This window comes from Chiroxiphia lanceolata, chromosome 2 (genome assembly GCF_009829145.1).
Source record: "Chiroxiphia lanceolata isolate bChiLan1 chromosome 2, bChiLan1.pri, whole genome shotgun sequence".
Lineage (NCBI taxonomy): Eukaryota > Metazoa > Chordata > Aves > Passeriformes > Pipridae > Chiroxiphia > Chiroxiphia lanceolata.
This window is the reverse complement of record NC_045638.1, coordinates 42,192,444-42,219,345: the sequence shown is the minus strand read 5'-3', so window position 1 is coordinate 42,219,345 and position 26,902 is coordinate 42,192,444. Positions and strand designations below refer to the sequence as shown.

Below are 26,902 nucleotides of genomic sequence, written 5' to 3'. Positions count from 1 at the left end.
GCAGCTTTTAGGAATCAATGGACATTTTCATGAAGTGTTTAATAGTTAGAGTTCACTGAGACTATATAAACCCTTTCCAAAGGAGCCCTTTGTTGAGATGTTGGCAATATATCTCTGGCTGCAGTCAAATAAATTAGTCATCAGATAAATCAGTCATGCCAGCTATGAGAGTGATACCAAAATAAACACAATGTTTTAGTCAAATCCATGAAACAAAAGGAACAGCAAATCTTATTTAAAATTCCCCCATGTAATTGATGCATAATTATACTTCTAAACATGAATGCAAGTATGCTGATCCAGAGTATGTGAGTATGAAGATTATATCTTTGAAAGTAAACGGGGATCTCCGGATGCAATTAAAAGTAATTTTTGAGTTGCTGTTTCCAAGTTCCTACTGGCAAAATCCAAGAATTTCAAAGCCTGAGTAATTCCTAAATTACTGCAATTTTGATGCCAGGGAAACTCCACAGATTTTGGTGGAGTTACATCAGATTCAGACTGCATCAGGACAACAGAACTTCTTCCTTTTAAAAATGGATTGTTAAATATTTGAAAAAGAAAATGTCAGAAAAAGTTTATAGAAATCACATTCTACAGGTACAACAACCAAATTTGGGGGAACATCAGTTGGGATAAGGCAACATGAGTGCCTTATCCCAAATGCATTGCCTTAAGTAGTCTACCTTACTAGGTCTCAAATACAATCAGTCTGAACTCTTTTAAATTTTTCTTGTCCTAAAATACAGACAAAGTAATAACAGTGATATCCTTACAATTAGTCTAGTTATCCTTATGTTTGGCTCATATATTAATCATTATTGTCATATAAAATATTTTTAAAAACCTACTTCTTTTACCAGTGTCCTTACACCACTCCTTGGCATGCCTGGTAATCTGGCAAAGGACCCAAGTTCTGGAAGGGAAGAAGCAGGGCATGTGAAAAACAAGCAGTGCAACCAGGCAGCAGCCTGTAGGAGGGAAGAAGCACTGCTTCTGATTGGATTGAGGAAGTTAAAAATGTTGTGAGGAAGCTTTTCTTATCTAGTTAGTCTTTGTTTCCTAATAGCTTCTATCTCAGCCCAAAATATTACACTTTGGGTGCCTACTGTCAGATAAGTAAGCGGATTAACTGGCCTTGTGCATAGAGGGTGCAGTTGTCACGGGCTTTGGTTGCCTGAGCCTCTAAAATCAAGCCTGGAAGGGCTCAGGGGCAGCAGATACACTTAGTTTTGCAGCTTTGACATGAGTCTCCCACTGTCCTTCCATCCTATGCTTCCCTGAGCCAGTGCTGGCATTTGCCTCCTGCATAGCTGTGGCCACCTCTGTTCGATTCCAATCCTCCCCAGGCAAAGGGCAGCTGATGATCATGTCCTTCAGGAAGGAGACCTGCAAAGAAGGGAATGGCTAGTGTAGGCATGACTTGTACCCAAATACTGAAGCAATTAATCCATTTCGGCTCAGGTTGATGATGGGATGCCTAACAGAAGCAGTACAGAGAAGTCTCTCAGAGGTAGGATTTCCACTCCTTTCCATTACTGAGCATTTGTTTCCATGAGATACCACTTGCAAAAGCTAAAAACACTCTTTACTCACCAAATCCCTCAGTAGAACATATCCTAAAATTAACAGCCTTTGTCACATTTATTCACTAATGTTGTATCCAATAAGCGTAAATGAGAAAGGACAGGCCATCACTCCCATGCAAACTCACAAAATTCCACTGAAAAGAGACTAGGAAACAAGCTTCAGAGGTATAGTCTTTGATGGAATATCCTCAAAGCAGAGAAATTTCACGTATCTTCATGGAAGTGTAGTAGCCTTGTTGAGATTTGTCAATGTGGCCAATAGCAGTTCTAAAGTTTGACTTACTTCTCTTTTACAGTTATTTGTATACTATTGAATTCTATATCTATGTGCTAATTCTAGCAATAATGCTGTGTTCTTTCTCTTGAAGGATAAAATTGTATTTGCATTGCAAAGTCTGTGCCACTTTCATTAGCACCATAAACCACACAAATTTTAGAACTAACAAGGACTAGAAGGAAAATATAGCCCCATAGGGTGCTTAGGCCATTTGTGAATCTGATTCTGCTTCCTGCGATATTTTCACTGCTTTGCTGATGGTCAGATATATTCATGTATTTGGGAGAATACATGTCTCTCATGCAATGCTCCACAAAGGAACCAAACACAGGCATTGTGCTCTGTTTGCACTTATCAGGAACCACCGAAACCTGAACAAAAGCTTATGACCTATAATTGGCTTCTAGGAGTACGTTTTGTAATTGGCACTGTGCAAACACAGAACACAAAGCACCTGTGTCCCAGAGTATTTACAATCAGGGAGCAAATTTTAAAGGAAGTGGGTAGGTTTATGCCATAAAGGAGGAGGAAGAAGGACGTGGAAGATCAGGTATTTTTGATCATACTGCTACACAAAAGGCAAAAGAAAAAAATCTTTTGGATTGATGGGGTTTGTAGGGTCTTCGTAAGGCTGTTCCTCCAGAGCACTGGGAGTTACTCACAGAATCACAGAATATGCCAAGTTGGAAAGGACTCACAAGGATCATCAAGTCCAACTCCTGGCCCTGCACAGGATCACCCCCCCAAGAGTCACACCATGTTTCTGCGAGTATCATCCAAATGCTTCTTGAACTCTGTCAGGTTTGGTGCTGGAACCACTTCCCTGGGGAGCCTCTTCCAGCAGCCAACCACCCTCTGAGTGAAGAACCTCTTTCTAATATCCAACCTAAATCTCCCCTGACACAACTTCAGGCCATTCCCTTGGGTCCTGTCACTGGTCACCTCAGAGAAGAGATCAGTGCCTGCCCCTCCTCTTCCACTCACAAGGAAGTTGTAACTGCAATGAGCTCTCCCCTCAGTCTCCTCCAGGCTGAACAGATCAAGTGACCTCAGCCACTCATCACACGGCTTCTCCTCAAGGCCCTTCCCCATCTTCATTGCCCTCCTTTGGACACTCTCTAATAGCTTAATGTCTTTCTTAGGTCATTGCAGTGCCCAAAACTGCACACAATATTCAAGGTGAGGCCATCCCAGTGCAGAGCAGAGTGGGACAATCCCCTCCCTTGTCTGGCTGGCGATGCTTTGCCTGATGCTCCCCAGGACACGGTTGGCCCTCCTGGCTGCCAGGGCACTGCTGACTCAGATTCAACTTGCCATTGACCATGACCCCCAGATCCCTTTCTGAGGCATTGCTCTCCAGCATCTCATTTCCCAGTCTGTACGAACATCCAGGGTTGTCCCATCCCAGGTGCAGAACCTGTCACTTTTCCTTGTTGAACTTCATATGGTTGGTGATTGCCCAGTCCTCTAATTCATTGAGGTCTCTCTGCAGGGCCTCCCTGCCTTCAAGGGAGTCAACAGCTCCTCCCAGTTTTGTGTCATCTGCAAATTTGCTTAGTATCCCTTCCACCAGCCACTGCTGTGTTTCTCAGCTTGGAATAATTTCTGTCAAAATCGAGATGGTACAGTGCCCCGGCTCTCCTCTTGAAATGTTTTATAGCTTATTGTTCTTTGGCATCTTGAAGAAAAAGATGAAAATGTCCAGTCAGACTGCATCCAGGAACGAGACAGAAGTCAGAACTCTTTGTCGCAGCCTGACCACAGGACAAGAAATCACATTCGCGATGGCAGCAACTGGGGGTTCAGTAGACCCATCCGCTCTCCAGTGCCTGCAGGACTTGTCAGTGTATTGTAGTGAGTCCAGAGGAGGACCACTAATTTGATCAGAGGGTTGGAGCACCTATCCTATGAAGACAGGCTGAGAGAGTTGTGGTTGTTCAGCCTAGGGAAGAAAAGGCTCCAGGGGACCTTACAGCAACCTTCCAGTACCTGAAGGGGGCCTATGGGAAAGCTGGAGATGGACTTTTTACAAGGGCATGTAGGGATAGGACAAAGAGCAATGGCTTCAAGCTGAAATGTTGATGTAATCATCTGGGATAAACATCTCTAGAAATTTGATTTGGGGATCCACAAATTACTGTCCACACAGAAAAACAAATCTTTCTCATCTGTGAACAAAAAGGAGAGGGAAGTGTCACTTTACCCAGGCACAGGTGTTTCTTCTTTCTCCTGTTCCTCTCTCTGTTTATGCTGGCATGATCAACTGGACTTTACTTGGAAAGAGAAGAGGTTTTACAGTGGATAATCCTTTTTGTCCTTGAAATGCCTGAGAATGTGAACCTTGTTGTTTATATGTGAGGTTTTTTCTATGGATTTAATTCCTATTTGTAGAGATTCAAAAGTTCATTGGTAAAATCCTAAAATCGTTTTGTTAGGATGTTCAGTCCAATTATCACTAATTCAAGGAAGAGTATACAAACTCAGTAAGGTTTGTAAAATAATGTAAAGTAATGTAAAATATTATCAAATGTTCTTTACACGTTTCATTTGAAATTCTGTCTTGCATAACCCTTGGATGTTAACGTATGTGATTGAACTTTAAACTTACACTCAGCACTTGTTAATCTGCTTATAGCTTCCTGCAGCAATATCAGTGAAAAGGTATACACAAAACCTGATGTAATTAACCTGGGTTTATGTAACTCTGGGAGCTGCATCTTCTGCTGTAAGCCTGGGAACTCTAGAGAGGCTTTAGCTGGGAGCACCATGACCCATGTCACCTGGGGCAGCATCTGCTCTCAGAGAAGGCAGACAGGGACTGCAAAGGCACTAGGTACAAGTCTAAAAATAATCTTACAAATAATGTGATGGAATTTGGAATACTTTAATTTACATGCACATGGTTTCAATAGCTCATGCTGTAGTTCTGCCAGCAATAACAGGGTTCCTATTTGCTAGATGTGCTAACGAAGGACTGAAAATCAGCAGGTTCGGCACAGATCCCTGCAGACTCCTTCTGAGGGCATCATGGCAGGGAAACTACTGATCATTCAGCAAGTGTTTGGTGTCCTGCTTTAGGGTGATTTCAACAAACCTCATATTGGTTTTATTGAGCGTGAAAACTCAAGTTATACAACATTTAAGTGCACCTTCCTACTCAGAGGGCCTTCTACTCTATCAGGAAAGTAAATAGATTGATTTGACATGGCTAATCTGTACTAGATGGTACACATCTCTTTATTGTTTTATAGGTATTTACAAATAGTTCAATTCACTACTTGTTAAAAAAAAATCCAATAATTGATGCTTGGTGTATGAATTTCTAATTCCATGGCATTTCTGCTGCATTTTGGTTTTTGTTTGGTTTTTGTTTGTTTGTTTGTTTTTTGGTGGGGTTTTTTTGTTGTTGTTGTTGGTTTTGTTTTTGTTTTTTTTTAAAGTTTGGCCCTGTTTGGCCTTTTCTATGCTTCTGCCATTTAAAAATCCTCCACATGCCTGTGAAGGCTCCATCTGTGGCGTGAAAGAGAACAGGGCAGACTGGTGATCAGGATTGCTCAGGACATGCTCCAGAACAGGTATATCCTGGGGAGAGACAGTTGGTGGGGCCCAAGCTGAGCCATAAAGTTTTACAACTGGCAACCAAGGTCCAATGCCAGAGCTCATTGCTTAGACCTTCTTTATAGAGAAGTATGCATGTACTGAAAATTGCATTAACTTCCTTAAGGCCGCTTCAAACTCATTCTCTCATTCCAGGCTATATATAGCACATCTGCCTTCTCCTCATAAAATGATAGCTCTGGTCTGCCAGAAGGGCAGCACACAGGCAAGCTGCCTTGGCAGGTTGCCCTCTGTGTAATTCCTGCCCCATCAACATGCCCTAAGACATAAAGAGCAGGTAGCAAGGGCAGAGAACTTTACCCATAGAGATTTTGCTGCCACTTCTGATCTTTAAAGGTCTTTAAAACAATATTCTGTCTTTAAAACACTTCTTAATGTAAAAAGAATGCTTCAAACAGGTAGAATTACAAGGTCACACATATCACAGCCCTTCAAACTTGTAGTATTTAGAAATTACCCTTTAAGATTTTGGCTCTATGTATGTATTTTTCAAAGAACATTTTTGCCTGATCCCTCACAAGAGGGCAGACAGAAGTCAGGAAGCTTTGGGTCACCTATTTACTTCAAAACGTACTTTATAATGTCAGACAGGAAGGTCCCTCTTTCCAAACATGGTGATCATCACTCGCATAGTGCCCTGGATGCTCCCATTGTTCTTTATCATCCCCAAATCCTACTCTCAAGGAAGCTTTTGAAGGCTAAAAGAAGACTCCCCATATAACAAAGCAGCAAGGTCCCCTGACATGAGCAGATTAAGATCATACCTGGTGTCCTTCATTCCCCAAGAGCTTTCAGATTGCAAAAATGTGAGGGGTGTTCAAATTTCACCCAGTACTACACAGGGACATAGAGAATAAGCCAAGTGTCTCAGCTTTGGGTTCTGTTTAACAACATCTAGCAGCCTGTTCTTGCAAAAAGCTTGCCTCTTGATCTCTCCATGGATTCTTTGGATCTGCTTCCCTCTAAAGGCCATTCAGTGAATTATTGTATTATCCTGAATGTCAATCAAGTCTTAACGTGAAATCAATTCTCGGATGTATTTCTTATCTGGAGAGATGTTTGAGCTCTATGAAGGAGAGGAACAAATACTTTAAGGGTTGCTTCTTGTTGTAAGACCGATTAAAAGAAATAATGCTTAAATAAATGCAGAGATTTATATCAGCAAGCAGAGGTTTTCATGATAAAATTTATCTAAAACTGAGTCTCAAGCATACATGCCTTTGTAGTACCTTATTGAACAGAAAAGCTAACTGGTTTGTCCCAGGCAGAAATTGTGATGTGGCCGTCCTTGCCCCCAACCACGTGCTCAGAGGAGTAAGTGATTCTCTTCAGACACAATGAGGCACTCAACCTCTCAGGTATAGCTGTAGTATTGCTGCAGTTTTGTGTGATCCCAAGTAAGGAACTTTCTGGTGTAGTAGAGCTTGGGCAGACTATATCTTATCTCAAAAGGTGAATTGCTCCTTCAGCTGAGAGGCTCAGATATGCCATGAAATTGAGACCTTTAATTGAGGTGTTAGACTTCCACTGAACTCAACAGATAAAGAGAATCCCAAGCTGGAGTGGCATGCTAAGAAATTGGTCATTTTACCTGCTTGGCTAAAGGGGGAAAAAAAGAGAGGCATTTAAAATATATCTGTTTGTTATTTGGGCAGATAGTGAGAAATAGGATAATCTCTAAGTATACTTGTAATCTGAGCAATAATGATTGTCGACCAGCATTTATGCACAGTTTCAGCACTGTATAGGCAGCTCTGGAGGGGAGGGGATCAAATTTTATATGAATGGAGTACATCTCTCCAGTCCTCTCTGCTGAGGGAGCACAGGAAGTTACTATCCTGAATCAAACTGGATGAATGAGGGCCTGAAAGGAAGGTTCATCTAACTTAGAGAGAAGGGAACAATTGAGGTGTTAAACAGAGGCCATCTTAAAAGTCCTTAAAATATCTGAAACTTTCCACAGTCCTGGAAAATATGACAGAGAAGACACAGGTCACTTACTGTGATTTACATTTAAATCTCCTGAAAGGCTGAAATTTAATAATACCTGGAGGCTTGGAAGGTCAAGTAGACGCATTCAACAATTCCAGATAATACAAATAGAGTTTACAACATACCATCAAGGGGATAAAATGAATATATAGGAGAAAATGAGCAGGTGTAACAAATCAAAACCATGTCAGTTCATTTTTCTATAATGGCAGGGGAAAAGTGGCAGAACATCTCCCACATACACAGGTCTCTCACCTGCAAGAGTGAAGGTGTGCTCCCTGCCTGGGAAGCAAAGCACTACTGACTGTTACTGTGAATGAAACTTGCCTTAGAAGTGTGGGTAAGGAACAGCTTTATGGGACCTTGTAAGAGGGAGGCAGATGGCCACTTTATGCTGTTACCAGCATGTTTGTTCCTGTGTTCCTCTCTCTCATCAAAATGAGAATGAATCTCCATATGCAAAAACCTGTTGCAGTCATTTACAGTTGTGGTGCAGTTAAGACATATGAATCCTCAAGAAAGTACCGTTCCTTTAAACAGTTCCTTGAAACAGTTCCTTGAAATATAAAGTACACTATCAAAGGGGACATATCATTTCCCCTCTAACATCTGAAACTTTTCAACACAACACAGAGATAGCTGAGACATCTGAAAGAGAAAAATTAAAGAGTAACTAGGCAGAGTAGAGTTAAATGAGTCAGTACAGAGGGAAGAATGATCCATATTTTTTACTTCAGTGTGTGAAAAGGAATAACAAAAGTGATGACAGAAGAGTAAAATGTAGCAAAGGAGTTTAGGAAATGAAGCAGGTGAAAATCCACCCCCTCCCATACAAAGGTGCCATGAAGTCCAAACAAATATGTGTGAAAACCCATCACATAACTTAGCTGAAGAGCATCATAATGGTTTGACCAACAAATGCTCAGGCCTACTCTCACTGCAAATTTGCAGTAGACCTTACCTGGGGAAAGCAATAGACCTTACCTAGGACAAAACTATTCGCATTGGAGCTTCCCTACTGCCTCACCGAATGCCAAAGAACGGAAGAGAACAGACATTTCCATACAGATCACTTTGGACAGAATACATTTGTCTCGAAAAATTCCCATTAACTCCTCTCAGTCCACACAAAAAAATGCAGCAGTCTCATAACAAGAACAGATTCAGAGCTACTCCCAGTGGGCACCTTAGAGGTATATGTTAATCAGCTCCCAGTTCTGCAAGTGCTGAGTGGTAAAGTCCTTGCTTAGCTCCCTCCCTCACCACCTACTGAGTATCAGAACAACCGAATACCACAGACTGGAGCAGCAGTATCCCACCAGGTCATCCTCCCAGGGGTGGTAAATGATTCAATGAACAAAATCTGCCTGAATAGATATCTGAAGAGACAGCCATAATGCAGCTGAGGGTAGTAAGAGGACATGCCAAGGCAAACACATTCCAGATGACTTGCAACACAGTGTGAAATTTCACCCTATCATAAATAACACAGTAAATGTGAAGTTGTATTTCCCAAGGTACTGGTCAGACATCTTTTCCCTGAAGAGCAGACATGGAGGAAATGTATCATCTCTGCTCCTTAGCCCTGAAGGGCAGATCAGAGGGATTCCTGCTGTGAGGATGACCATGTTATCCAGTGATCCCACCTGCTGCCTGCCTGGGTAAAGAAAGATGCTTCAAAAGCCATGCACTCTAGCTGCCAAGGGAACAGAGTGCATAAATACCTGGGAAGACAATGAACAAAGGTGTATGCCTTCCCCTTTCCTGATGTGACCTTTTCACTATGTTCTACCTGTCTACAGTACAGAAACTCGATTTCACCATAATTTGAGGCCACCACATGTGTGAAAAGCCAACCCACTTGTTATGCTGAAAGCGATTTTTTTAGTTGTGTCTTATTAGTCAACAGCCAGGTTTAACCAACTACAAGTGAAACAGGCATCATCTAAGAGTAGATAAATCCCTCTCAGTTGTGACCAGTGGGGCTGTCCACAGACAGGAGATGATGCAGACAGGTGCCAGGTTGTGGCTACTGTTCATCACTGGTTCAGAAAGCTGTTTTTCCAGAGGTGCACAGTCATTCATTTCAACAGCCTCTTTTCAACTACCTCTTAAGCTGAGCAGTGTTTAGGAGGTGTGGCTCGCCTCACTAACTTCAGCAGTCTAAAGAGGATGTCTAAGGTAATCATCCTAAACTCCTTCCGCAATAAGTGAAAAGAGGCAGGCATCCCCAGAGGCAATGGGTATGAGGTCTATGGGCTACATTCTGGAAGTGTCCTTCCACCAGACTCAGAGCTTAGAGCCAGTGACTTAGGCTAAATCCTAAACTTCAAACAGATAAGTTAAGAGAGAGAGATCCCATCCAAAATGAGTAGGTGGCTCAGGCTCACCCAAACATGGGTGGCTCATACGTGAGACCCATGTTTGTATAACAAATTCCTCATGGAGTCCTCTGTATCCATAGCCCTGTTCCTGGAGAGTAAGTCTTCCTTATAAAATGACCATATATCTCATTTTTCTGTGCCTTCCTACCTTCACGCCAAAACACTCCTAAGTGCTGAGAGGTTCTTCCTCAGGGCTTGTGTTTTGCCTGCCCACAAGCAGGCAACATATTCTGACATTTCCATGTCTCCTGGGTCTACAGGAGACAGGTTTCTTTCTTTTAGGTTTGTTTGAGACAGGTTTGTTTCTCTCTTCTGGTTTCTCACTTTTTCTCACCTTCCACTCTCATTGCAGCCTGTGAATCCCCATGCTTCCATGTTGCTTGCACAGTGTAAAGTGACAACAGACCTATTCCTCTGCCACTGTGCAGAGCTTGCGAACTCACAGGAAATTCAGTTCTGTCGTAGTTTGAGACCCCCAAAATCGAGTCCAAGCCCCCCTTCCACAACTCAACCCTGTGTGAGAGGGGTTTTCCAGACACAACACAAGACTCAATATGGGGGGGAGGGAATTATATCACAATTACGACACAAATAAATATTATAATACATTATATACACAATCTTAACTATCTCTCCTATGATAAAGCAGTATTTACATTGGATCAAATCTCTTCTCCTGCCAATAAAATTTCAGAAGGGAAGAAGGAAAGATCCTTTCCACATTCAGGACAGCAGTGTCTCTTTTCTTCCATGCAGCAGTCATAGGTGAAGTTGTAGTGGATCTCCTTCCATTACACACAAGGGGAGGTCTCCTCTCACCCTTTCTCAGCCCTTCGACTCCAAGCGAAGGTCTCTCTCTCCCATGGACTGTGGTAACCGGGACAAAGGTTCGCTTCACCACGTCATATCACGAAGTGCAGAGGTCTTCATGATGGTCCCTTTCCTCAGGGGGTTTACCTCTGAGTCAGAACGTCTCGGGCAGCTTTCAGTTGAAAGTCTTTGCCTCAAGAGTTCTACCAGAGCTCCTGTGCTCTGTCTCAGGCTGCCAGCCTGGCAGCAGCAGCGGGGGGGCAAGGTCACCCCCTCCACATTCCGTCTGGCCGTCCCGGTCCAGCTTCCAGGACGTCTTGAGCTTCTCAGCTCCCCTCTCTGGTACTGCTGCATTCCAAGACTCCCCTCAAGTAGGGGTCCACCGCCTCCTCCTAGGAGGGGCCTCAAAATGTTTGGGGGATTTGATTCAGTTTTTACCCCCAAAACTGTCTTTGTTGAGCTTAGTCCGCTCTCTCTTCGTCCATTAGACATCTTTGTGTCTTCCTGCTTGGCTGCATGCCGCCTTTGCTGCTTCTTCTTATCTCTTGGCTTTCTGCCATAGTCTCTCCGTTCACTGCTGCTCTACCGCTGCTTTCAGTATCTCCTGCTGCTGCTCACAGTGGAGAAACTTCCCCCAGCTCTCAGCTACAGTACCAGGCCCAGTTTAACACTGTTCCAAGTTCCTGCAGCCCCCCAGCTGGCGGCTGGGGGGGTCTAGGTCCCCCAGCGGGGCTCCTGCCCGTTCTCCTCGTGGCTTCAGAACATGGCCACTTCTTCTTCAGCTACATCATCATCCTTCTTTTCCGGTTTGGTGTGATATGTTTTAATTTTGCAGGTGCGCTGATTGGGTCAACACCAAGAGAGACACCACCCCCTCGGCGGTTACCAATTTTTTAACTCCAGGGGAAGAAAACACTATTTTTCCCACCACAAGTTCCCAAAGAACAGACTTTTTCCATCCTTACAAAACTTAGGTGCCCTGTTGCTGTGAGGTTCTGGTTGCAAAATATGTTCAGTTCCAAGATCAGCTGGAGTGCAGGAAGCCGCCCTGCCATTCAGGTTGGCAGGAGATAGGAGCCACCGCCAATTTGCACAGGCATGGCTGGGAATGGGGAGCAGTCAAGGCTCCCTGGGCATAGAGTGTGGCCAGATCTGCAAGGTCTCCATTTCAGGAGATCAAATGATGCTTCTGGAGATTGTGGGGGCCACTGGGGCTCTGCTAACCCTGCGTGACTCAGCCTGTCAGACAGGGAATGCTGGTGGATGCTGCAATGCCCAGGACTGAGCAGAAGCTACATGGTAGGACTCCTGATGCAAAATATGGGCATATCTACAGCCATTTTTGTGCAGTTGTGGGTAAGAGCAGATTCAGACCCAGGCTGCTTTTTGTGGAATGGCAAAAGGATTGGGCACAAAATTTTTTTATATATTCCAGTGTTAGTCCTTTCCCCCAGAAGAAGTGGTGGGTTGACATCTGTTTGCTGCCCATTGATCCTCCATTTTCAAGGACAGTTAGCAAAGCTAACACCTAACAACTCAGCAAAGAAAGGCTAAGAGTCAGTACCATGTCTGTACTTGATCCTGCCTTATCCAAGCTGGAGAAGAGAATGGACCTGAAGCACAACTCATTTCACAAAATAGATCTTATTTTTTATTCCTGGCAAAGTATCTTTTCTTTCTGAAACTCGAAATGCATGGAGGGAACTGATTATTCTGATGATCCTTGTCACACCATTGGCTAAGAGTGTCAAAGATGTTATGACAAGGGTTAATACCCATTATTGGTCTGTCAGAAGTGCAAAGAGTAGTTTGTGATCTTTGCAATTTTAACACAGAAGATCCATCTGATGATGTAAGTAGTTATTTGCTATTCACTTGCTGATACCTAGCCAGCATCCAGCGAGGTTCTGAGTGATCACACATCTCCAACACGTGACCATGTAGTATCAGCGGATAGCAGATACCCTGCAAACACTTCTGCTGAGAGCATACAGACTTCTTATACCAGTCTCTGGTAACTGCCTTCTCCATTTTAGTTTGTCCTGCTTAAATTAGAAGTTTGGGTGAGGTGTCGATCAGCTGAATTGGATGAAACGACTCAGAGACGGGAATGAGCAGATCCCACTTGGACAGCTGTCGATACTCTTTTCATGCCCCGTTTCACACATTTGAAGTTTCAGACAATGAACCTTTCACATAAGTGGGCAAACTGGCAGCTCTCTCATTTTTGATAGCTGAAATTACCATTCTTCCAAGGTCAAACTCCCCAGGTCCAACCGTTCCTTTTGCTTGCATTATCCGTCTGCCACATTTGCTTGTTCAGGGAGATAAGGAGTGTGATGTATCCCTGAAAAGTCCTTTTTCTTCCTTCAAGGGAAATAATAATTGCTGTTTGCTTTCCTGTGACTGGACATAGGATCTGATTATAAACTCAGAGTTGCAAAAATCTTTACAGTGTAGTCATTAATTAAGCGATGTCGATGTCAATATAAAACTGCCATAATTAAGCTTCTATTCAGACTTTCCAGGTTGTTTTCTGCTCTGGATTTTCCAGGTGAACAGGTACCAATAGAAACTAGGAAAAAACCCCTATATTTGTTTTCCATGAGCTTCAGTATATTCACTTAGAAATCATATTTCACAAGAGGCCACAGTCTGGTTATTAACTTTGGCAGCAGATAAATTCAAAAATCAGGAGCCATATGCACTGGTACTTGTAAGTGATCAGAAATGAAGGATTAGTCAGCCTATAAAAACTCTGCTCTATGACAGTGAGGAGAGGACTTCACTGTACAGACTTTTTTTTCATATTTTATATGTACCAAACACTTTTTCCAGAAGAGGGTACAAAATTTATCTCCAGAAATAAAAAAGCACTATGTTTCTACGAGCCTGTATTTGTGAATGCCAAAACCTTTTCAGACTGTTTCTATCTCCAGTTGTAAATATGGGATTCAACATTAAACACAGTAAAAAGTCCTGTCCCGTGATACTTGTAATACAGATGATTACAAAGAATCTGTCCATCCATCTTGTTTCCTTTTACAGTCAGTAAAGTGAAACACACTTTCATTAATATACTCCAATATTAACAAAGTAAATCCCTCACTGACTTGCCTCTTCTGGTGTTGATCCTTCGCTGCTTCCGGAATAATAATAAAACCCACCAGGACTGGGCTCATAATGAAGAAGAACCACTGGCAGTTAGTTTTGGATGTGAACTACTTAGGGAGTTGGTCATAAGCAGACATCATTTAAATGAGACTGTAAGTGCAGAAATAATTGTGCAAGCGAGTCTCTGGCTGTTCTGAAGGGAGACAGTAGACAGAGCAGGACTACAGCTCATTCACATGAGCTGGAAACTTCATCCTTTTAATAGAAGTGGCAAGCTCTACCAATGAGTACAAATTACTCCAAAAATTACATGCACAAGAGAGTAATTATACAGAGCCACCATCTGTGGTGGCCAAAATTGCAAACATATTGGGACAGTAGAGCTAAGTTACTGAAGGTGATGGAATGCTAAAGTGAAAAACACTGTGTTGCAACAGTAGAACATGCCCATAGAAATGCTAAACACTGTCCTTATTGCCCACCTGAGTATCAGGAAGGGCTTGAGATGGCTTATCCAGCCACAAATGACTGCTACCATAAAAGAAAAAAAGTGAAATCAGCATCAAATGCTGGAAATCATCAGGAAAAGAACCTCAGAAACACCTCACTGTTCAAGGCTACTGCAGCCCTATCAAAAACAAATGGACATGACTCAAGTACCTTACTTCCCCATTGCAAAAATCTCAGCTGTTGCACAAACAAACCAAGCCAGAATGTCATACTTTGTCGTAAATGGCTGTTTGAGTGGAGCTGATGAAAGATAGTGACCTGCAATTCACAACCAGCTCATTTGGGAAATCTATAATGGATTACACACTACAGCTAGTTCTAAACACAAACAGTGTAGAAGGAAAAGAAAAAAAAAAAAGAGATGAAAAGTAAAATCCTAATGAAGTTATTGTCCTGGCAGGCATTTTTAGACCAGAAAAACAAAGCTACAAAAGAAGTACTTCTCTGTTTTGCAAGTAAATCTAGATAATTCCTGATAAGGCTAATGAATTGCTGTAATTATTACACACCCATCTCTCTTCTAGTAATGAAATATCCCAGGGATATACAGGTAGTGGGCAGTAGTATGTAGGAATATCTAATGTAGAAGAAATTCTGTGGACAAAGAGAAGCCCTGTGATCAGGGCTTCTACTTATCCTAAACCTTTATTTCATTCTTGCTATTTTATGTATTGGCTTCATCAGTTTATAGTGGAAACACTTACTTATTGAGAAGTGTACATGTCTAATAATAAGAAAATATGAAACTGTGGTTGGTGGGGTTGTTGCCTAATAATTTTTCTCCTATATCAAGTTTTGACAAGAGCCTGATCTCTTCTGATACATAATATAAGGCAGGGATATATAAAAGTATTTGTAACACATTTGTTTTATATATATTTATATATATATATATATATATTTATATATATATATATATATATATGAGTGTACTTGTTTGCTTCGTTCTGAGACATGAGAGATTTTCATTGTGAAAGATCAGTGCTTGGTATATCAGTCTGAAAACCTGCAGAGCAAATTCTGCTCTCAGGGATGTGTATCAGTCCACAACTCCCTCGTGAGGGGAAGAGGAGGGGCAGGCACTGATCTCTTCTCTGTGGTGACCAGTGACAGGACCCAAGTAAATGGCCTGAAGTTGTGTCAGGGGAGGTTTAGGTTGGATATTAGGAAAGGTTCTAAACCCAGAGGGTGGTTGGGCACTGGAACAGGCTCCCCAGAGAAGTGGTCCCAGCACCAAACCTGACAGAGTTCAAGAAGTGTTTGGACAATACTCTCAGGCACATGGTGTGACTCTTGGGGATGATCCTGTGCAGGGCCAGGAGTTGGACTCAATGATCCTTGTGGGTCCCTTCCTACTCAGAATATTCTGCGATTCTGTGATCCTAGTCTAATGGCTTTATTTTATTTACTTGTGCATATTAATATATTCAGTGATGCCTGTGCCACATAAAGGACTTGGGATAATTTCTCGGCTTGATGAGTATGTGGCATGAATCTTTCCCCTAAGCACAGCTGTGGGCTTTGATGTACACGAGGGAGGGCTTCTTCCACCAAGTTTAAAGTTCAGCAGTTCAAAGGCACTTCTCATTAGATATTAACCAAAATGCTTTACAAACGAGAAGGGAACAACCTATTCTGTGCCTGAAGAATTTGGCAGGGGCCATTCTCACAAGCCAACAGACCACCAGCGTGCCGAGAAACGTCTTGCAGAAGAGAGGTTGGGTTCAGGGGCAGCACAAACAGGAGAGTGACCTCTTACAATTCTGTTTTGGAAAACACAGCCCCTTAGCTTCTCTAAGCCTTGTTTGGAGAGCAAATCTACAACACAAGCTGTTATGGGCATTATTTACAGTTCTCTGTATTGCTCCAGCCACATGGTAGATATCTAGCTGAATATCCACAGGGATGCCCACCCTCAGGGCATCATATCAGTCCAAGGGAGTTCAAGCTAATCTTCAATTTTCCTGTCTTTTTTGGTGTGGCATAGAAACCCCTAAGCTGACAGATGGAGACAGCAGGTTAATCACTGAAATGCATCTGGGCAAAGAGTCTGTCAGCTGCCATGCATCCAAGGATGCCACTGCTCCCTGCCAAAAGCCAAGAAACACAACTGCATCTGCGAGGTTCACAGGGAAATTGGGCTGTTTCTGCTTGCCCGAGACACTTGCTGAGGGAATTGCTGCTGGAGACATGAGAGAGGCAGAGGGATGAGGGCTCAAGACTCAAGGATGCCTGTCTGCTGAACCACTCATGCCATGACTCACTGGGATAAGAGTAGGCAGCCAATGTGTGGAGTCAGGTGGGAAACCTAGAAGAGACCAGATGATATTAGGCTGGTGGAGTGGGTGAGCAGAGGCTGCTCAGTTAGTGCTACAGGTGTGAGGTTTGCTAGAAAAAGAAGAAAATTAACTTTTGTTGAACATGGAAGAGGATTACGCTTTCCCTTTGGTTTAACTGTGGCTTTTCATTTCTATACTTTAAACTCAATCCTCAAAACCCATCATGTCTTTCATTTCTCTGGTCACCCTGTGTAGAGCTGGAGAGTAACACCTGCCTGGGGTTGGAAACCTTTGGCCAGCATCTCTCTAGAAACAGTGGCTTGAAACAGAGAGAAGCTGCAGACGGGAAAGAGGGACTTACGCCTTGGGTCATGCTTAAGCAAACCTCAGCCTGCGGAGGTGTCTGGCACTGGGGTTGTGCTGCCAGAGCTGGAGAACAGTTGTGGCAGAGGTGGGTAAAACCTCCTGCAAAGTACAGGCAGCCAAAGGGCTTGTAGCAACCTCCAGGGCATACACCTGCTTGACGAGGATCCCAGCTTGAACTCAGACCCTGTTTGGGATGGGAGAAAAATTGACACTTGTTGAGGCATGTGATCCCAAAATCAATATTTTCACAGCTCAGAGCATGTGACGTCTCCCTGGAAGGTGCCTGGTGAGGACAATGGCTGGCACAGAACCGCAGCTCCACATGGCTCTAGTGCGCTCCACCACTGACCAGCCCATGCACAGGCATCAGTAAGCTAATGCCTGTGCCTAGAGCCAATGGCTCTAGGTTTCCTTTACAGGCAGGAAAATTCATCCCATAAATCTACACACTTTCCAGAGATGCCCTGTATTTAATGGGACTGGAGGGGGTAAGGTGGGATTTATGAATGGCAATTGAATTTCCTACCTTATTATGTTTTGCATTTCATACTAAAGCACAGAACTTCACATTAACAGTATATCCAGCAATAACACAAAAACTTCCTCCAGCTAAATTTTAACATTTGTGTCAAGTCTTTTACTGAATGCAGCAAACCTGTAGCTTTTGCATGCCACGTCCTAAACCTCTCTTACCAAATCAGGTTTTTCCCGTATGTACATAGAAAAGTTAACACTTCCCAGAATGCCACATAAATAAAATGCTCTGGGCTATCTTTCCAAACAAACCCTTAATCCTCAGATATCATTGAAAGTAATTTTTGTCAATAGTGCACCTGTAGAAAAACAAAGAGCAGTCACTAAAAAAACCAATCTCACTATTTGGCATCTGCTGGCATTTTTATTTCGCTGATATCTATCAAGCAATTCACAATCAAAATCCACCACTTTGTCACCTGGAGACTTCTGAAATATATATATTTGCTGTTGGAAGATTTTCTGACTCCTGCCTACATAAAATAACTACACCAGAAACTGGGAAAGAAAAGGAAACTGAATTTTCCCAGAGCTAGCACCAAGTAAAGAGATTGCTGCATTATCCCATTTTCTCCCACTATACAGCTTTTTTTGGGGAAAAAAACCCCAAAACAAAACAAAACAGTGCAGTGCAATATTTAAATCCACATAAAGCCTTACCACCAAAATCAGAAATATTGACCACGTGCATGAGGCACCATCCAGTGCTGCAAACCAGACTTCGGTCAAAATTGTTTTTCTCCTTTTCTAAAAGTTGAAATGCATTTCTGATATGAAAAAAGAGATTTTACATAGTATTAATGCTAAAGTCTCAAAAGTGATTCTGCGTTTCTTCACATGGCTTGCAGCTCAACTGAATTAAAAAGCTAAAATGAACATCTAAATGAGCCCCTGAAATAAATAGTCAGCTGAGAAAAGACACTTGAACAATGAGGAAAACAGAAAAAAACCACAGTGCATACCTGGATCTCTATATCAGTGGAAAAGGCTTTATTTCTTTGCAAAGGCAATGGCAAGGTAGAGCTACTGCAATGCAATCAAAGAAAAATTCTTTCTGTATAGGACTGGGAAAGCATTAACATAACAGACAAAGCACATTATGTCCTGCCCTTGGCAAATGTGTGGTTGGCTACTCTGGACTGTGACCCAGCAAAAATAAGCAGTCCAAATGAATTTTCTCCTAGGTAATATACTGCTTCATTTACTGCACACAGTAGACACTGGTGGACTGTTTTCTCAAGATTCAGTGTGGACGCACAACATTGCACTGAAGGAAAAGAAAAACCCTGTGCCGCACACAAAATTCACACAAAAATGAGCTGTAGTGCTGCTTGGTACACTAAAAAAACTTCCGAGTACATTTGATCCATTTTTTGACTAGGCTGTGCTCTTGGTGGATGGGAAGACAAGGAAAACTCAATCATATTCCTCAGCACAAAACATGCTGACATTGACAGCTATGTTTTTAAGGTGTTCATTTTCTCCTCAGATCTCATTACTGCCATTTTCAGTTGTGATTCCGTAAGCTCAGCAGATTTAATTTTGATTTTATCCAAGAGTCTCTTCACCTGGAGGCAATCCCCCTTTTTGCTGGAGGGTTTTATCCACTTCTGTCAAACCAGTCTGGCTATCACTTTACTTTCAAATACACACACCACTTCAGAGACCAAATCAAACCAGTAGGATCAAAAGCAGTATTGATGACAGATCAAATGCACATTAACCACAACCTGTTTATTGATTTTTGAATCTGTCACATGTTATTTCCTTATTCCCTTTGTTTCTCAATTGCTTGAGCATGTTGATCTAAGTCAGCTTTTAACTCCACTTTGTCACCATGACCTTTTTTGATCCCAGTCCATTTGCTCTCAAATTAGGTCACACTACAGAAGCTGCTTTGCTCCAGGTTGTGGTTTTCATGCTCTCAGTTAAATTAAATCTTTCTATGCCAATAGACATAGAAAGCTGGGACAATTGGTGCCTGATAATCAGTGGGGCCTGGGACAGTAAACCACAACGCCCTCTTCATAGCACAGCTCTTCCCTGAGTGAATAAGAAACTGCTGCAGGAACTGGGGAGAGGAACTGGAGCAGGGCATATGGAAGAGCTTCCTTGCAGATAGAGATACTGGTGGCAAGGTATAAGCAGATGCTCACCTTCACCTGTTTTTCCTTCCTCCAAATTGGAAACTGGGACAAATTTGCGTTGAGGGCTAGGCTGTACCTAAGCAGGGCTAAGTAAAAAGAGCATGGTAAGTTATCACCCTTCATTCATGCTCTTCTGCACCTTATTTCTGCCTCCTCCAGGACCTTTGCCAGTAATCTCACATTTCCTCGACTGCTGTCTCTGGTTGCTGCCACCCCCCTATCAGCTGAAGCACACACTTAGCAGCTTTGCTCCTGCATCCACTTGGGAAATGAGTCCCTCTTTTCCAGAAGCTTCTCTTCTTCTCATCCCTGCTCTGCTGTCTTGGGAAGGGTATTACACCAGCAGAGCTAAAGGTCTCTGTGTCATGTTCCCTGCTTTGGGTTTTCTTTAGCATATCCAGAGGCACCCTAAAAAAAATAAAAATAGGATAGCCATGGAAAAATTTCCCTATGTGTAATTAGCTGAAAAAGTAGTTAAATGTACTGCTGTTATGATCTGAAATACACATATCTGTGAAAAGAAGATATCAGCATGTGGGCTAAATAACAGGGTAGAAGGGACCACATGGAATTATGTTCTGAGCATAACATATAATCTGTAATCATTAGTGCACGGGGGTGCCACTTAGAGCTATAATAAGCCAAATGAGTCCCAGTGCTACTCTATTTGCTCCAGTGAGGTAACAAAATCACAGGGTAATAGAATAAGTTGGGTTAGGAGGGACCTTCAGAGGTCATCTAGTCCAAAACACATCTAATCAGATGGGCTTGTTCAGGGCCAGTTAAGTCTTGAGCACCTCCAAGGAGGGAGATCCCACAGCCTCTCTGGGCAGCCTGCTCCAGTGCATGACCATCCTTCCAGTAAGAATTTTTTTCTAATATCTAGTGGGAATTTCCCACCTTCCAACTTGTGCCCCTTGCCCTTGCTGTGCTCCCAGCCAGAAGGCTGGCTCCTGCTTCTGTGAGTCCTCCAGCTGGGAGCCATTCTGGTTCCCATAGAAGACAACAGACTCCTCGTGCCCAGAACCACCAGGTGCTCAGGAAACAGCAAAGACCAGCTGTGGCACATGAGGACAGAGGACACACTCAGTGGGAAAGTGCTCCTGCTCCAAGAACACCAAGATCTGAACACTTTCCTGCCATTTAGACACTGGTCAGGACTCAACTTCTTTCTCTTTATGGCTCATTGGCAAGGATTGCTTCTGAACACTAGCTGCTTTAGAAAGAGTTTTGCTTATCTGCCTCCCACCACAATTAAATCCTTTTAAATTCCATTAGCTACAGTATACTTTTATTTTGCAAACACTTTCTAAATTGCACTACATATGGCCACAAGTTCTAAAAATCTGTCCAGAGGTTTCCTTCCTTTACACTATGACCTGCCTGTGTTTAGCAAAACTTAATTTGATGTGGAGGCCACTTCTGAAGGATGAGAGCTGCACCTGTGCTGTTGGCCAGGTGGAATGCACCTCCAGTAAAGTAGGAGATGCACTTCTTCACATTTCCTGCTGAGTTTGTTAAACAGGTTATATCTATTTTTAAAAGCATTGTATTACAAACTTTCAGAGAACAACATAGGCTTTTCTCAACAGAATTAAGGCGAGCTGAAAAGAAAAGAAAGAAACAATGCATTAATGTCAGTGTCAAGAAACAAAGTCTGTAATGTCTGAGGGCACTGAACAGAATGAGAAAGGGGAAAGTTTATTGGCTTGTGGAATGCAATTTTTCACTTCTTTAAAATGCTCTAGATTGTCAGTTCCTATTAAGTTTTTACTTTTTGTTATGTAATATATGAACCACATAGCTTAAAATCATTCTTGTCCTGGCAGTTTACAAGAGACCTGCAGTAATTTAATTTAATTCCATTTCTCACTGCTTAAGAAAAACAAAGTGGCAACCCCAGCAAGGACTGGTGATTATTAACTGATGTTCCCACTCTGAGGGATTTTTTTTTTTAGGTGACACAGAAACATTCCTTTGTTTACTCTCCTTTGGGGAAGAGGATCTAGTTGCTCAATTTTTAGGCAACACTTTTTTCTGCACAATGCAGAACACTGTGCAAGTTCCTCATTTACAGTTGTGTTAATCTCCTCTAATGTACACACCAATTTGAGGTGTATTCCCCAGATCTATGGCTGACAGCAGACTTGACTTTGCCCAGATATGACACACTTACAAGCCTGTGTTCCCCACGTCTGCCTTACCTTTTCAATATTCAGATTCTCAGGGAAACCTTAGCAAACAAGGAAGTTGTCCTTCAGCCTTAGAAAAACAAAGTTGGGTTTTTTTCCTTTTGCACAAGTGCTCTAGGCACCCTGGAAATCATAACATGGCAGAGCCAGGAAAGAGTCTCAAGTTGCCCAACCTATGCATAGTAAAATTACAAGAAAAATTACTCTGGGACAAAGGCATAACGACCCTAGCCTGCTTATCCTGGCTGCAGAACAAATGCTGTTGTCATCCGGTGTTTAACTTACGAGGCAATAACAATTGCTTTGTGATTTTGATCCTGCAAGAGCTAAAATAATATCCTGTATTTCAGATTGCAAGCAAACCCCTTTCTGAAAGGCTCTTCTGTACGTGACAATACAATAAACTTTTGTATATTATAAAAAACCAACTATTTATTAATATTCCATTCTGATTTGTAAAAGGTGTGTAGTTAAAAAATCTGGTGAGTCTGGGGAGGACCCTGCTGATTGAAAGCTCCCAGTGTTACTCCAATCTACAAGAAGGCTGTGAGGGAAGACCCAGGGAACTACAGACCTGTTAGTCTAACTTAAATTCCTGGAAAAGTTACAGAGAAGATCACACTGGATACTGTTGAAAGGTATTTAAAGAACAATGCAATCATCAGGCACAGTCAGTACGGGCTCACAAAAGGAAGGTCCTGTTTAACTCAATTCATATCCTTCTATGATAAGGCCACCCACCCAGTGGATGAAGGGAAGGTGGTGGATGTAGTTTTTCTGTATTTCAGTCAGTTTTTTATACTGTCCATCACAGCACCCTTCTGCACAACTCGTCCAGTGGTGGGATGAATGGGTTGATGGTGTGCTGGGTGAAGAACTGGCTGAGGGGCAGAGCTCAAAGGGTTGTAGTGAGTGGGGCTACTTCTGGCTGGTGATCAGTCACTGGCAGTGCTCCTGGGGGCTCAGTCCTGGGGGCCGGACCTGTTCAATGTATTTATCGACAACCTGGATGCAGGACGTGAACACACCATTAGGAAGTTTGCTGATGATACCAAAATGAGAGTTGCTGTTGACACTCTCGAGGGACAAAAGGTCTTGCAGAGTAATCTGGATAAACCAAAGCACTGAGCTGTGATTAATGGGATGAAATTTAACAAGCTCATATGTTGGATTCTGCACCTGGGACAGAGTAATGCTGGGAACAAGTACAAATCAAGAGAGCAGTGGCTGCAGAGCAGCCCTGCAGAAAGGGATCTGGAGGTGCTGGTTGGCAGCAGGATCAATGTGAGTCAGCTGTGTGTCCTGGCAGCCAGAAGGGCAAATCCCATCCTGGAGTGCATCAAACATAGCATCAGCAGCAAGTGAAAAGAGGTGATTATCCCACTGTTTTAGCACTGGTGTGGCCTCACCCGGAGTGCTGTGAGCAGCGCTGGGCCCCACAATTTCAGAGGGTGTTGAGGTCCTTGAATGTGTCCAGAGGAAGGCAACAGCTGGTGAAAAGGCAGAAGGAATGTCTTATGAGGAGTGGCTGAGGACTCTGGGCTTGTTTGGAGGAAAGGAGGCTGAGGGGCAACCCCATTGCTCTTTGCAGCTTCTTTTGGAGGGGAAGTGCAGAGAGATATGCTGATCTCTTCTCCCTGGGAATGATTCAAAGCTGCACCAGGTAAGGTTTAGACTGGACATTAGGAAACACTTCTTTACTAAGAGAGTGGTCAAACCCTGGAACAAGCTTCCAAGAGAGGTGATTGATGTCCCAAACCTGTCAGTGTTTAAAAGGCATTTGGATATATCCTTAATAATGTGCTTTAACTTTTGGTCAGCTCTGAATTGCTCAGGCAGTTGGACTGGATGATCAGCATAGGTCCCTTCCAACTGAAATAGTCTATTCTAAACACTCACTAATATTTCCCCCCAAAATGCTGTTTCTATGACCAAGAGTCAATGAAACTTGTCACAAAAAATGAACCACAAGGGTTGGTTTTCTTACAAAAAGACATGAGCACTTTTCTCACCCAGTCTAAGGGAATAAAACCCGCACTCAAATTACCCAGCACAAACCCGTGCTATTGCAATGACCTGATCAACTTATGTACAGAAAAGAACAGAAATCAGTCCCACAGTGGTCCGGGGAACTTAAAAAAAAAAAAAAAATCCCAAGTCATACCTTGTCCCAAAACACAGGAACAATAAAAAAACAAAAACAACAACAAAACAAAACCAACAACAAAACAAAAACAACAACAACAAAGAACAAAAAAAGAAAAAAAAAAAACAAACAACAAAACAACAAAAAACCCAAAGCAAAGTCCAAGTCTTTCATTCTAATACATTAGATATAAATAGCTAAGAAAGCCAAGTAAGCAAATCCAAAGCCAGAGCTATGATGGCAGGAAGACAGAGGTTGAAGGGAGATATAGGCATGTCTTCATAGGTATGTTAAGTTCCTACCACAACAACAGGGAGAAAAGGGACCATTGTTCCCTGAAAAACATATGAGTTAAGCTCACAACAGAGGGACTTGCAGTTGTATAAGAGAAAGAAGCTGAACACATGATAAGGGGAGAAACACCGCCTCACAGAAGAATATTTTGCAATGTCTAACCTCTGCAGATCCAGCCAGCACGAACAAAATGCCACCAGGGAAGAGTATCTCTTGCAACTTCCCCTACTTTTCAATCTGGGGTAAATGCTCAGCCCTGCACTATGTCATTTTGGGTTTACATCACCACAAATAAGATCAGAAGCTTTGGTTTTATCTTGCTTTGATTTTAGATGAGAAAGATGGTAACAACTGGACTAGTAACATAAAACACCCTCAAAAGCAACAGTGTCAGGAGTAAAAAGGAGGAGCCTTTCCGTGAAGCAAGTCTGATTCTCATGTACACTGAGGCCACTTTACAACATTCTGGATAAAACAGGGTTTACAAGGGAATGAACATATAAATTAGCCCTGCTTGAAAGGTCCTTGCTGACAGGCAGGGACTGGGGCTGAGGTGGAATTAACTTCATCTGTCCTAAGCCACCTGTAGGAGCTCCCCTTGAAGTTCCTGGCAGCAGACAGGTGGCCATCAGAGACCCATGGATCCATACTGCACATTGCAGCTAGTCCAGCTCTGTTGAAAGCAGCATGGTCTGGGACAGCAGAACTGGTTGTTGGACATCTCGGCCAGAGTCTACAGCAGCTTCAGCAGGGCTACCCACCTTTAGCAGGGTTACTCACCAGCCTGCTGCTTCTATAGCCCCTCTGGGAAGGGATGCCTATGCTTGTCAGGAAACTCCTCTTCCTCCCTGGGGCTCAGACTCAGGCCTAGAAGTATCCTGGCTGTGTTTCTATCCTTCAACACCGACTCCAGCCTTCTGGTTGTGGTGTGGCAGCACGCCAAAAACTTCTGATGGGCCCTGACCAAAATTTGCCCAAACACCACACCCTGTATTCACCAACCAAAGCAGTGTTATCAATAAAAGAACAGGTGAGCTCCCCATGTCAAGAAAGCATGACGACCCAGGCTTGGACTCAAGACTCCTACTGCAGACTCAATTAGATCCCAGTTGATAGCTTGGATTGGCCTAGTTTACCACCACCACCACCAAAATTCCAGTCTGCAAGATCTCAAAGTGCCATGATGGAGGAAAATATTCAAAAATCTTTTTCTTTTCTTTTTCCTTATTGCTGCCATGCCCTACAATAAGTAGATCATAACATCACAGAGATGTGACTTGGATCTATAGTCATGTCCCTGTTCATTGAACTCAGAAGCACTTCCCTGTGTCCCAAAGTGAGCTCTGGCTACTTCTGACACCACAAAAAAGGGTAGCTCACCCACCTCATGACCCTTTCTCTTTCTTTTCCCTCCTGAGGAGAGAAGGCATCTTGGCACACAGGTTGAACAGAGCTGTAGCATATTGCATACCCAATGCTGCTGGGCAAACAAGCCTACTGCCTGCTTTCCCCTCTCCCTTGTCTCTGCCAATGCCTCTGTGCGTCACCTGCAAGTTGGAGGGTACCAAGGAGGCAGAGAGCAGGCAGAGCCACTATGTCAGTAAATGCGTCTGGGGACCCCCTTTTATCCTGCTGGGGCATTAACAGATCAACAAACACCCTGTTCCCATTGAGTTCTGACACACACCCAAGGGTACACCTAACTCTGGGGGTTTTTCCTTTTTTTTTTTTTTTTTTAAATATATGTCTGTAAGTGATTACATCCGGGTTTGTGCCCGGCAGAACCAAAGAGCATTCATCAAAAGAATAATGATGCAAATGTGGCTTCTTATCCTCCAGTGATTGCCCATCTGGCAAAAAGGTTTAGAAAATGTAACAATAGTTTTGAAATAAATAGGAGGAAAGTAAAGACCGGCAGTGTACTTTCCACATCAATAGCAAATATATTACTGATGTGGAAAGTAAACAGCTTCAAACAGAAGGTGAAACCACTGTGGATAACTCTACACCTGTGAGATTTAGGCTCGAATGCCAGTGCATTAAAAGTGAGGCAGAAAATCCCAAGTTCATCACCTCAAATTACAAAAACAGGTATTAAACGCTGTATCGTCTGTAGCCGGGTAATAACAAGAGGGCCAGCTGAAATTCAGAGGATTAAAATACCTCGCTATGCGTTTCAAAAGCTCACCTTCTTGTACGGAGCACTCTAAGTTCAGCACACTTGTATTGTACAAGAATTCCTCAAAACCATTTCCCAGGCAGAGCTGGTTTGTTTTTTTTTTTTTTGGGGGGGGGGGGGGGCAGGGGGGCGTCTGCATGCGGAAAGAGATGCAAACTTGCAGCTACTGAAGAGACGCTGAAGCCGCACCTCTCCCATTTGCTGCCACCCCGTCCCGTCCTCTGCACGCGCACCTGCAGGGGACGGGGAAACTAAACCCAAATTACAGGTCGCGTTGCTGTTTGTTTGTTTTCGGGTCTGCTTTATATCGCCACCCCGGGGAGTGCCCGAGGGTCCGCCGAGGGGCAGCGCTCCGGGCTCGGCCGGAGGGACCCCGGGGCACTGCCGGGGCTCGGGCAGGGCGGGGGCGGCCCCAGGGGCGCCGGGAGCTCCCTGTGCTGATTGGGCTGCGCGGCCCGGGGCGGCCGCGGC

The 26,902-nt window shown here is 43.2% G+C and overlaps 1 protein-coding gene and 1 long non-coding RNA gene across 2 annotated transcripts in view; one reads left to right on the top strand and one right to left on the bottom strand.

Moving 5' to 3' along the window:
- CLDN10 (claudin 10) overlaps positions 1 to 26,902 on the top strand; it is a 57,911-nt gene that overhangs the window by 15,029 nt on the left and 15,980 nt on the right. The window lies entirely within an intron of this gene.
- On the bottom strand, positions 19,187 to 26,642 carry LOC116783182. The gene is made up of 3 exons (XR_004355517.1): positions 26,441 to 26,642; positions 21,063 to 21,224; positions 19,187 to 20,028 (listed from the first exon to the last, which is right to left on the bottom strand). It is a non-coding gene; the product is annotated as an uncharacterized LOC116783182 (long non-coding RNA).